Consider the following 13,682-nt stretch of genomic DNA (forward strand, 5'->3'; position numbering starts at 1 on the left):
AAAAAAGAAAGGTTCAGGAGCTGTGCTCTTGTGAGCTTCTGTTGAATCTGAGGCCTGGGGGTGTGGCCTAATATGCAAAGGAGCTCCTGCTAGAATTCCACCCCTGACGTCAATCACATGTCAAAATTCTTGAAGACAGAGAGCTGATCTTCCCAATTCCCCTTGGCCGGGTGATACATTAAAAACACGAGCATTATTTCGCATTCCGCTTACATGCCAGGGTGTATGAGTGACCTTTGCCCAGCTGCATGCATTTAGCATAGTTAAAAAGTAACATAGCCTGCCAGCAAAGTCACGGAGCTAAGTTCGGTACCATCCTCTTGGCTCTCCTGGCGTAAATGATTAGTTTGTATAAAGCAGTTAATGCTAAGCCTGTTTTTTATCAAAATTAATTGGAAATACGAAGCAGAAAAGAGGTTAGGGTCAGGTAAATGGGTTTAGGTGCTTTTGCACACCCCGTTCAGTCCCATACTTTCTATCCCCTTTCAATGCACTTTGCAACTGGGTTTGGCTGTGTGAAACGGCAAAATCCACTTGCAAATGGTCCCGGAAGTGGATTGAAATGGCCTTATTCAGTGTGTGTAAAAGAGCCCCAAATTTTCTCTCAGAGAACCAGTTTGGTGTAGTGGTTAAGTGCACAGACTCTTATCTGGGAGAACCAGGTTTGATTCCCCACTCCCCCACTTGCAGCTGCTGGAATGGCCGTAGCTCTCGTAGGAGTTGTCCTTGAAAGGGCAGCTTCTGGGAGAGCTCTCTCAGCCCCACCCACCTCACAGGGTGTCTGTTGTGGGTGAGAGACTACCACGGAAGTCCAGAGTCACTACGCAGAAACAGGCAGTGGCAAATCAACCCTGTTTCACAATTGTCTCCTATTTAAGAAGAATTGCAGATTTATACCCCGCCCTTCTCTCTGAATCAGAGACTCAGAGCGGCTTACAATCTCCTATATCTTCTCCCCCCACAACAGACACCCTGGGAGGTGGGTGGGGCTGAGAGGGTTCTCACAGCAGCTGCCTTTCAAGGACAACCTCTGCCAGAGCTCTGGCTGACCCAAGCCCATTCCAGCAGGTGCAAGCGGAGGAGGGGGGAATCCAGCCCGGTTCTCCCAGATAAGAGAGCTCTGGCTGACCCAAGGCCATTCCAGCAGCTGCAAGCGGAGGAGTGGGGAATCAAACCGGGTTCTCCCAGATAAGAGAGCTCTGGCTGACCCAAGCCCATTCCAGCAGGTGCAAGCGGAGGAGGGGGGAATCCAACCCGGTTCTCCCAGATAAGAGAGCTCTGGCTGACCCAAGACAATTTCAGCAGCTGCAAGTGGAGGAGTGGGGAATCAAACCCGGTTCTCCCAGATAAGAGAGCTCTGGCTGACCCAAGGCCATTCCAGCAGCTGCAAGTGGAGGAGTGGGGAATCCAACCCGGTTCTCCCAGATAAGAGTCCACACACTTAACAACTACACCAAAATGGTTCTCAGCCCTTGACCTCCTACCTATGAATAATTATTATCGAAATCTATTTCTAATTATTTGAATTTGAGGTGAGTTGAGAAAGCTACAGAAGTTTAAATACATCACATTTGAGAACTACTGAGCCCTCTGTTATTTTCACTGCTTAGCTGTAGATGTACAAGCATAATTAAGTGCAATTTAGAGTTGTATGGTGCAATCGAGATACAAGAATATAAGGAATGTAGGAAATTATTAAATTAGATATAAGGATAATTATTAGATATAAGTAGGGGTTTTTTGAGCAGGAATGCAGTTCTTGCTGACTTGGCATCAGGGGGTGTGGCCTAATATACAAATATACAAAGGAAGTACTTCTTCAGCCAAAGGGTGATTAACATGTGGAATTCACTGCCACAGGAGGTGGTGGCGGCTACAAGCATAGCCACCTTCAAGAGGGGGTTAGATAAAAATATGGAGCAGAGGTCCATCAGTGCCTATTAGCCCTAGATATAAGATATACTGATCCTAGGAAGGTTTATGATCAAATTTCAATTTGGGGATGGGTTTTAAATGTGAGATTAATTGCTGTTTGCTATATGTGATTTACTGCTTTAATATTTAGAGCATGCTGGGAAATTAAAATAAAAACAAAAACAAATTTAGAAACAAAACAAAACGCTGTTTTGTTCCTTGGGCTGACTTGGATGGCCCCGGCGAGCCTGATCTCATCAGCTCTTGAAAGCTAAGCAGGGTCGAGCCTTGGATGGGAGACCCCAAGGAAGTTGCTACTCAGAAGCAGGCAAGGGCCAAGCACAGAATGTCTCTTGCCTTGAAAACAATATGGCGCCAGCATTAAGTCACAGCTATTGGCAATATTATACATCTCTGGGTAGGGAAATTCCTGGAGATTTGGGGGTAGAACATGAACTGGGTGGGGAGGGATATCAATAGGGTATATCTAACTCCATGGAGTCCTCCTTTCGAAGAAGAAGAAGAGGAGGAGGGGGAGGGGAGAGGGAGGAGGAGGGGGAGGACAAGGAGGGGGAGATTGGATTTATACCCTGCCCTTCACCATCCAAAGGAATCTTGGAGCTGTTATGATCTCCTTTCCCTTCCCCTCCCCACAAAAGACACCCTGGGAGGTAGGTAGAGCTGAGAGAGCTCTGACAGAACAGCACTTGAGCAGAACGGCTCTGAGAGGACTTGTGGCTGGCCCAAGGCCGTTCCAGCAGGTGTGTGTGAAGGCGTGGGGAATCAAACCTGGTTTTTCCAGATAAGAGTCTGCACACTTAACCAGCACACTGAACTGGCTCTCCCCCATCTTCTCCAGGGGAACTAAACTCTTTAGTCTGGTGCTTTGTTTTAATTCCAGCTCTCCAGACCCCACCGAAGGAGTGGCAGTCCTAACTGCTAGGAATGCTCAGCTACCTGCTCAATCAACTTTCATCCTCCCGAAATGTAGCAGTCTTAGGAGCTGAACTTTTGACACCCCTTTCCTCCAAACCTTTCCTCCAAACTTGTGGATCAAAAACTGGCTGAGTAATAGGAAGCAGAGAGTGAGTATAAATGGGCAGTCTTCGCAGTGGAGGACGGTAAGCAGTGGGGTGCCGCAGGGCTCGGTACTGGGTCCCATCCTCTTTAACTTGTTCATAAATGATTTAGAGTTGGGAGTGAGCAGTGAAGTGGCCAAATTTGCGGATGACACTAAATTGTTCAGGGTGGTGAGAACCAGAGAGGATTGTGAGGAACTCCAAAGGGATCTGTTGAGGCTGGGTGAGTGGGCGTCAACGTGGCAGATGCGGTTCAATGTGGCCAAGTGCAAAGTAATGCACATTGGGGCCAAGAATCCCAGCTACAAATACAAGTTGATGGGGTGTGAACTGGCAGAGACAGACCAAGAGAGAGATCTTGGGGTCATGGTAGATAATTCACTGAAAATGTCAAGACAGTGTGCGTTTGCAATAAAAAAGGCCAACGCCATGCTGGGAATTATTAGGAAGGGAATTGAAAACAAATCAGCCAGTATCATAATGCCTCTGTATAAATCGATGGTGCAGTCTCATTTGGAGTACTGTGTGCAGTTCTGGTCGCCGCACCTCAAAAAGGATATTATAGCATTGGAGAAAGTTCAGAAAAGGGCAACTAAAATGATTAAAGGGCTGGAACACCTTCCCTATGAAGAAAGGTTGAAACGCTTAGGGCTCTTTAGCTTGGAGAAACGTCGATTGAGGGGTGACATGATAGAAGTTTACAAGATAATGCATGGGATGGAGAAAGTAGAGAAAGAAGTACTTTTCTCCCTTTCTCACAATACAAGAACTCGTGGGCATTCGATGAAATTGCTGAGCAGACAGGTTAAAACGGATAAGAGGAAGTACTTCTTCACCCAAAGGGTGATTAACATGTGGAATTCACTGCCACAGGAGGTGGTGGCAGCTACAAGCATAGCCACCTTCAAGAAGGGGTTAGATAAAAATATGGAGCAGAGGTCCATCAGTGGCTATTAGCCACAGTGTGTGTGTGTGTATGTGTATATATATATATATATATATATTTGGCCGCTGTGTGACACAGAATGTTGGACTGGAGGGGCCATTGGCCTGATCCACCATGGCTTCTCTTCTGTTCTTATGTGACACAGAGTGTTGGACTGGATGGGCCATTGGCCTGATCCAACATGGCTTCTCTTATGTTCTTATGTGACACAGAGTGTTGGACTGGATGGGCCATTGGCCTGATCCAACAGGGCTTCTCTTATGTTTTTATGTGACACAGAGTGTTGGACTGGATGGGCCATTGGCCTGATCCAGCATGGCTTCTCTTATGTTCTTATGTGACACAGAGTGTTGGACTGGATGGGCCATTGACCTGATCCAACATGGCTTCTCTTATGTTTTTATGTGACACAGAGTGTTGGACTGGATGGGCCATTGACCTGATCCAACATGGCTTCTCTTATGTTTTTATGTGACACAGAGTGTTGGACTGGAGGGGCCATTGGCCTGATCCAACATGGCTTCTCTTATGTTCTTATGTGACACAGAGTGTTGGACTGGATGGGCCATTGACCTGATCCAACATGGCTTCTCTTATGTTTTTATGTGACACAGAGTGTTGGACTGGAGGGGCCATTGGCCTGATCCAACAGGGCTTCTCTTATGTTTTTATGTGACACAGAGTGTTGGACTGGATGGGCCATTGACCTGATCCAACATGGCTTCTCTTATGTTTTTATGTGACACAGAGTGTTGGACTGGAGGGGCCATTGGCCTGATCCAACATGGCTTCTCTTATGTTCTTATGTGACACAGAGTGTTGGACTGGATGGGCCATTGGCCTGATCCAACATGGCTTCTCTTCTGTTCTTATGTGACACAGAGTGTTGGACTGGATGGGCCATTGGCCTGATCCAACAGGGCTTCTCTTATGTTCTTATGTGACACAGAGTGTTGGACTGGAGGGGCCACTGGCCTGATCCAACATGGCTCCTCTTATGTTCTTATGTGACACAGAATGTTGGACTGGATGGGCCATTGGCCTGATCTAACATGGCTTCTCTTATGTTCTTATGTTCTTAAACCCAAACAGCCTGAGCATGTCCAATGGCAAGGGAAAGACGACTGGGCTTGCAAAATCACATGCCCCTGTCTCGTAGCTGTTCCTTCCTCCCTGTGGTTTGGCAGAGCTCCTGTCTCCAACCTAAAAGGCCTATCATTAAAAGACAATAATAATATTTCACATTTTGTGTTGGGACTTCCTCCTTTGGTGTCTCTGGGATGCAAGGCAGTCAGTTTCCTTTCAAACGGATTTGTTGGTGATTCAGCAAAGTCCTTTACACAAAGGTAGGTGGGCTGCCTGTGAACCCTGTGGACTGGAGAGAAGGGTCATCAAGTGGCAGCCAACGCATGATGGTCCTTGGACGTTTTCAGGGCAAGAGATGTTCAGAGGTGATTTGTCGTTGCCTGACTCTCCACAGGAACCCTGGACTTCCTTGGTGGTCTCCCATCCAAGTACTCACCAGGGCTAACTCTGCTTCACTTCAGAGATCTGATGAGACTGGGCTAGCCTGGGTCGTCTAGGTCAAGGCGGCCCTCAAGTTATGCAAAAACCAGGGCAACTAAGCTAGAGACACTCCCTAAGCTCTCTATGCCATCACAGGCACTGTCAACATCACAAAAGAGATGAGGCAGGCAAGGAGGTCAGAAGGGAAAAGGACCCCCCTGCCCCCTCCCACTAGCGACAGCCAATGACACTCCCTGGCAACACAAGCTCTCTATGACATCACAGGCCCAGATGACATCACAAAGGAGAGGAGGCAGGCAAGGAGGTCAGAAGGGGAAAGGACCCCCCTGCTCCATCCCACTAGGGACAGCCAATGACACTCCCTGGCAACCAAGCTCTCTATGACATCACAGGCCCTGCTGACATCACAAAGGAGATGACGCAGGCAAGGAGGTCAGAAGGGAAAAGGACCCCCCTGCCCCTCCCTCTAGCAACAGCCAATGACACTCCCTGGCAACACAAGCTCTCTATGACATCACAGGCCCTGTTGACATCACAAAGGAGAGGAGGCAGGCAAGCTCAGAAGGGAAAAGGACCCCCCTGCCCCCTCCCACTAGAGACAGCCAATGACACTCCCTGGCAACACAAGCTCTCTATGACATCACAGGCCCTGCTGACATCACAAAGGAGATGAGGCAGGGAAGGAGGTCAGAAGGGAAAAGGACCCCCCTGCCTCTCCCACTAGTGACAGCCAATGACACTCCCTGGCAACACAAGTTCTCTATGACATCACAGGCCCTGCTGACATCACAAAGGAGATGAGGCAGGCAAGGAGGTCAGAAGGGAAAAGGACCCCCCTGCCCCCTCCCACTAGAGACAGCCAATGACGCTCCTGGCAACACAAGCTCTCTATGACATCATAGGCCCTGGTGACCTCACAAAGGAGATGAGGCATGCAAGGAGGTCAGGAGGGAAAAGACAGCCAGGCTAAGGAGGGCAGGATGAAGATAAGTCCTGATTCTCTTCAAATGTATGGTGACCCTGCAGGGTTTTCAAAGAGATGCTCAGAGATGGTTGGCCACTGCCTGCCTCTGCGTACAACCCCGGACTTCCTGGGTGGTCTTCCCCCATCCAAGTAATAACCAGGGCTGACCCTGCTTGGCTTTCAAGATCAATCCCTTCTGGGTCATCCACCCCTGAGCCCCATGGACCTAAGGGACCCGTATTGTGATTTGCTTTTGTGACCCATATAGATACCCAGGTGCTAAAGCAAGTTATACAACCACTGCTGGTGGTTTCAACCACACCTTCTAGTGAAGAGGTGGAGCTCTTCTTCCTCCAGTGGAAGAAGATCTCATGAAAGATTTCACCGTTCTACTCAGCCAAATTTACAGTCTTCCTCCCGCTCTTCTTCTGCTGGAGGAAGGTGTCAGACTTGGCTTAGCAGGTTGGTAGGACACTGTCCAATAACAACAGTTCTTTTTGTTTTCTTTCATTAGACAGGGCCAGGTGGTCTTCCACTAGTTCCAGAAATTTAGAGATAACTGGGTTTTTTTCAGACTGTCTTTATGCTCCACTTGAAGCTGGTCGGTGTTGACCTGGCAGTGTTTTAAAGCAATTTCTTCTTGACAAATAGGCTTCCCCATTAACTTTGGACATTTGCTGCAGAAAAAATGCAGAATGGCTGCCCAAGGACACTTTTGCAGCTACTCCTTGTTTATCAGGGAACAAAAAGCTTTCAGCTTGGCTTAGAGCAGGTCTAAAATTAGAAACAAGTGAGCTGTCCAAATGAACCTCTGTGTGTGTGTCTGTCTGCCTTTTTGCCTGCCTGTCTGTGTCTGTCTATTCGTCCATCCATCCGTCTGTCTGTCTATCATCGTCATCTTCGTCATCTGTCTGTTTGTCTGTCTACCTATCTATCCAGGGGATGTTTGTAGAAAAATCCATGGTGGAGCTCATCTAGGGATTGTTATTCAGCTGCACCTATTATTAAATGGACAAGGTGGGAAGGAGGAGGTGGAACTCTCAGAAAGGTCCAGGAGATAGATTAGATAGATAGATAGATAGATAGATAGATAGATAGATAGATAGATAGATAGATAGATAGATAGATAGATAGATGGATGGATGATGGACAGATGATGGGTAGATGATAGATAGATAAATAGATGGATAGATGGATGGATGAATGGATGATGGATACATGATAGATAGATGATGGATAGATGATGGATAGATGATAGATAGATAGATAGATAGATAGATAGATAGATAGATAGATAGATAGATAGATAGATAGATAGATAGATAGATAGATGGATGGATGATGGACAGATGATGGGTAGATGATAGATAGATAAATAGATGGATAGATGGATGGATGATGGATAGATGATAGATAGATAGATAGATAGATGATAGATAGATAGATAGATAGATAGATAGATAGATAGATAGATAGATAGATAGATGATAGATGGATGGATGAATGGATAGATGATAGATAGATGATGGATAGATGATAGATAGATGATAGATAGATAGATAGATAGATAGATAGATAGATAGATAGATAGATAGATAGATGGATGGATGATGGACAGATGATGGGTAGATGATAGATAGATAAATAGATGGATGGATGATGGACAGATGATGGGTAGATGATAGATAGATAAATAGATGGATAGATGGATGGATGATGGATAGATGATAGATGATAGATAGATAGATAGATAGATAGATAGATAGATAGATAGATAGATAGATAGATAGATAGATAGATGATGGATAGATGATAGATAGATAAATAGATGGATAGATGGATGGATGAATGGATGATGGATAGATGATAGATAGATGATAGATAGATAGATAGATGATAGATAGATAGATAGATAGATAGATAGATAGATAGATAGATAGATAGATAGATAGATAGATAGATGGATGGATGATGGACAGATGATGGGTAGATGATAGATAGATAAATAGATGGATAGATGGATGATGGATAGATGATAGATAGATGATGGATAGATGATGGATAGATGATAGATAGATAGATAGATAGATAGATAGATAGATAGATAGATAGATAGATAGATAGATAGATAGATAGATGATGGATAGATGATAGATAGATAAATAGATGGATAGATGGATAGATGGATGGATGGATGAATGGATGATGGATAGATAGATAGATAGATGATAGATAGATAGATGGATGATAGATGGATGGATGGATGGATGGATGGATGGATGGATGATAGATGGATGGATAGATGATAGATAGATAGATGGATGATAGATGGATGGATGGATGGATGGATGGATGGATAGATGATAGATAGATAGATAGATAGATAGATAGATAGATAGATAGATAGATAGATAGATGGATGATGGATGGATGATAGATGGATGGATAGATGATAGATAGATGATAGATAGATAGATAGATAGATAGATAGATAGATAGATAGATAGATAGATAGATAGATAGATAGATAGATAGATAGATAGATGGATGGATGATGGACAGATGATGGGTAGATGATAGATAGATAAATAGATGGATAGATGGATGGATGATGGATAGATGATAGATGATAGATAGATAGATAGATAGATAGATAGATAGATAGATAGATAGATAGATAGATAGATAGATAGATAGATAGATAGATAGATGATGGATAGATGATAGATAGATAAATAGATGGATAGATGGATGGATGAATGGATGATGGATAGATGATAGATAGATGATAGATAGATAGATAGATGATAGATAGATAGATAGATAGATAGATAGATAGATAGATAGATAGATAGATAGATAGATAGATAGATGGATGGATGATGGACAGATGATGGGTAGATGATAGATAGATAAATAGATGGATAGATGGATGATGGATAGATGATAGATAGATGATGGATAGATGATGGATAGATGATAGATAGATAGATAGATAGATAGATAGATAGATAGATAGATAGATAGATAGATAGATAGATAGATGATGGATAGATGATAGATAGATAAATAGATGGATAGATGGATAGATGGATGGATGGATGAATGGATGATGGATAGATAGATAGATAGATAGATGATAGATAGATAGATGGATGATAGATGGATGGATGGATGGATGGATGGATGGATGGATGATAGATGGATGGATAGATGATAGATAGATAGATGGATGATAGATGGATGGATGGATGGATGGATGGATAGATGATAGATAGATAGATAGATAGATAGATAGATAGATAGATAGATAGATAGATAGATAGATAGATAGATGGATGATGGATGGATGATAGATGGATGGATAGATGATAGATAGATAGATAGATAGATAGATAGATAGATAGATAGATAGATAGATAGATAGATAGATAGATAGATGATAGATAGATGGATGATGGATGGATGATAGATGGATGGATAGATGATAGATAGATAGATAGATAGATAGATAGATAGATAGATAGATAGATAGATAGATAGATAGATAGATAGATAGATCTATCAGCACTTATCTATCTACCTTATCAGCACCTTTTCAGCACCTTACCATTTAGGTGCTTACGTTGTGTTGAATATTATATTCATAATTTATAGAATCATAGAATCATAGAGTTGGAAGGGACCTCCAAGTTCATCTAGCCCAACCCCCTGAACAATGCAGGAAACCCACAAATACCTACCCCAAATTCTGTAATTTTGTAATTTTACAGATTTCGTAATTATGATATTATCTAGTCTGGTTGTGGTTTGTTTAATGTTTCTGTAATGTTTTAATGTTGTAAGCCGCCCGGAGCCCGCTTGCGGGATAGGGCTGGGTATAAATCGAAAAATTAAATTGAATTAAATTTTGTGTTATCCCAGGGGAAGCCATGCTGTTTTTTTCTCCCCCTTGCACGGTGGAAGGACAATAGTTGTTCCAAAGGATGCGGCAGAGAGTTTGAAGATGTGCTGTGTTTAAGAGAAATACCTTTACTCACCTTTATCTGAGGTTTTCCTGGGTTGACTTACAGGCCTGTCCAGTTGCTAGCTTCACTTCAAACGCTCTCTGTTTATGAGGATACTTTGCTGCCTCTTTCTGTTTAGGAAGGTCCGGGGAATGTTGAAGCAGCAGAGGGTGAGTTTCTCCAGGGATTTAAAAGAAAAAAGAAAAAACACCCTGAAGAGGATATTGGTGGGAAGTTAATGGTTACACCTGCAGAGGATAAGGATGTGTAACAGGAAGATGTTGACTTTCCAGCCCATTAGTCAAAGAGGCACTATTTCGTGACAGGTAGATTAGTTAAGAGAGCGGACCAGTTCATGTATCACATCAAAGCTACAGTTTCGAAGCCATTTCCATGCATTTCGTTCTTTTAGATGGATGATCCTGGTTTTTTTTTTTTTTCCCCCTCACTCTAAATGTGCTGCAGTTACTCCATCATAAGGATTCCAGTTCCGTCTCCTTCAGGAAGCATTTCTATAATGGGAATATCACATTTCCCAGTGACCATATAGCTGTGTTTTGGTGCGGAGGAAATACTATTTCTGCCCTCTTATGCTCTGGTTTCTATTGTACCAGGAAGATGTGTGAGGACTGGGGTTGTGTGAAAGCCACCATTTGGACACGGTACTGGAGCCCCTCCCCATTTGCAGGTTCATAACTCAGTTTCCCTTCTTTTAATCCACAATTTGATGATGTGACCAGGCTATTTTTACCCCTTCTGCATCTTCACTGTAATCTTTACACCATTAAACGTTGTTGAAAACTCATTTTCTTTTCTACTGCAAGGCATCAGAAACTGCCCTGTGTTATTCATGGATGCTTAAGAACATAAAAAGAGTTCTGCTGGATCCAATAGTCCATCCAGTCCAGCATCCTGATACACACAGTGTCCAGCCAGTTCCTCTAGACAGTCAACAACAGGTCATGATGGCCAAGGCCTTTTTCCAATGTCAAGAACAGAAGAATATTAGAAGAGCCCTGCTGGATCAGACCAATGGTCCATCTAGTCCAGTATAGAGTCTCACAAAGCCTAGCCTCCTGTCTCATGCAGTGTCCAACCAGTTCCTCTAGACAGCCAACAACAGGTCATGATGGCCAAGGCCTTTTTCCAGTGTCAAGAACATAAGAACATTAGAAGAGCCCTGCTGGATCAGACCAATGGTCCATCTAGTCCAGTATCGAGTCTCACACAGCCCAGCCTCCTGTCTCATGCAGTGTCCAACCAGTTCCTCTAGACAGCCAACAACAGGTCATGATGGCCAAGGCCTTTTTCCAGTGTCAGGAACATAAGAACATTAGAAGAGCCCTGCTGAATCAGACCAATGGTCCATCTAGTCCAGTATCGAGTCTCACACAGCCCAGCATCCTGATTCACACAGTGTCCGACCAGTTCCTCTAGACAGCCAACAACAGGTCATGATGGCCAAGGCCTTTTTCCAGTGTCAAGAACATAAGAACATTAGAAGAGCCCTGCTGGATCAGACCAATGGTCCATCTAGTCCAGTATCGAGTCTCGCACAGCCCAGTCTCCTGTCTCATGCAGTGTCCAACCAGTTCCTCTAGACAGCCAACAACAGGTCATGATGGCCAAGGCCTTTTTCCAGTGTCAAGAACATAAGAACATTAGAAGAGCCCTGCTGGATCAGACCAATGGTCCATCTAGTCCAGTATCGAGTCTCACACAGCCAGGCCTGTCTCATACAGTGTCCAACCAGTTCCTCTAGACAGCCAACAACAGGTCATGATGGCCAAGGCCTTTTTCCAGTGTCAAGAACATAAGAACATTAGAAGAGCCCTGCTGGATCAGACCAATGGTCCATCTAGTCCAGTATCGAGTCTCACACAGCCCAGCCTCCTGTCTCATGCAGTGTCCAACCAGTTCCTCTAGACAGCCAACAACAGGTCATGATGGCCAAGGCCTTTTTCCAGTGTCAAGAACATAAGAACATTAGAAGAGCCCTGCTGGATCAGACCAATGGTCCATCTAGTCCAGTATCGAGTCTCACACAGCCAGGCCTGTCTCATACAGTGTCCAACCAGTTCCTCTAGACAGCCAACAACAGGTCATGATGGCCAAGGCCTTTTTCCAGTGTCAAGAACATAAGAACATTAGAAGAGCCCTGCTGGATCAGACCAATGGTCCATCTAGTCCAGTATCGAGTCTCACACAGCCCAGCCTCCTGTCTCATGCAGTGTCCAACCAGTTCCTCTAGACAGCCAACAACAGATCATGATGGCCAAGGCCTTTTTCCAGTGTCAAGAACATAAGAACATTAGAAGAGCCCTGCTGGATCAGACCAATGGTCCATCTAGTCCAGTATCGAGTCTCACACAGCCCAGCATCCTGTCTCATGCAGTGTCCAACCAGTTCCTCTAGACAGCCAACAACAGGTCATGATGGCCAAGGCCTTTTTCCAGTGTCAAGAACATAAGAACATTAGAAGAGCCCTGCTGGATCAGACCAATGGTCTATCTACTCCAGTATCGAGTCTCACACAGCCCAGCCTCCTGATTCACACAGTGTCCAACCAGTTCCTCTAGACAGTCAACAACAGGTCATGATGGCCAAGGCCTTTTTCCAATGTCAAGAACATAAGAACGTTAGAAGAGCCCTGCTGGATCAGACCAATGGTCCATCTAGTCCAGTATCGAGTCTCACACAGCCCAGCCTCCTGTCTCATGCAGTGTCCAACCAGTACCTCTAGACAGCCAACAACAGGTCATGATGGCCAAGGCCTTTTTCCAGTGTCAAGAACATAAGAACATTAGAAGAGCCCTGCTGGATCAGACCAATGGTCTATCTACTCCAGTATCGAGTCTCACACAGCCCAGCCTCCTGATTCACACAGTGTCCAACCAGTTCCTCTAGACAGTTAACAACAGGTCATGATGGCCAAGGCCTTTTTCCAATGTCAAGAACATAAGAACGTTAGAAGAGCCCTGCTGGATCAGACCAATGGTCCATCTAGTCCAGTATTGAGTCTCACACAGCCCAGCCTCCTGTCTCATGCAGTGTCCAACCAGTTCCTCTAGACAGCCAACAACAGGTCATGATGGCCAAGGCCTTTTTCCAGTGTCAAGAACATAAGAACGTTAGAAGAGCCCTGCTGGATCAGACCAATGGTCCATCTAGTCCAGTATCGAGTCCCACACAGCCCAGCCTCCTGATTCACACAGTGTCCCACCAGTTCCTCTAGACAGCCAACA

Source organism: Heteronotia binoei, chromosome 1 (genome assembly GCF_032191835.1).
Source record: "Heteronotia binoei isolate CCM8104 ecotype False Entrance Well chromosome 1, APGP_CSIRO_Hbin_v1, whole genome shotgun sequence".
Taxonomy (NCBI): domain Eukaryota; kingdom Metazoa; phylum Chordata; class Lepidosauria; order Squamata; family Gekkonidae; genus Heteronotia; species Heteronotia binoei.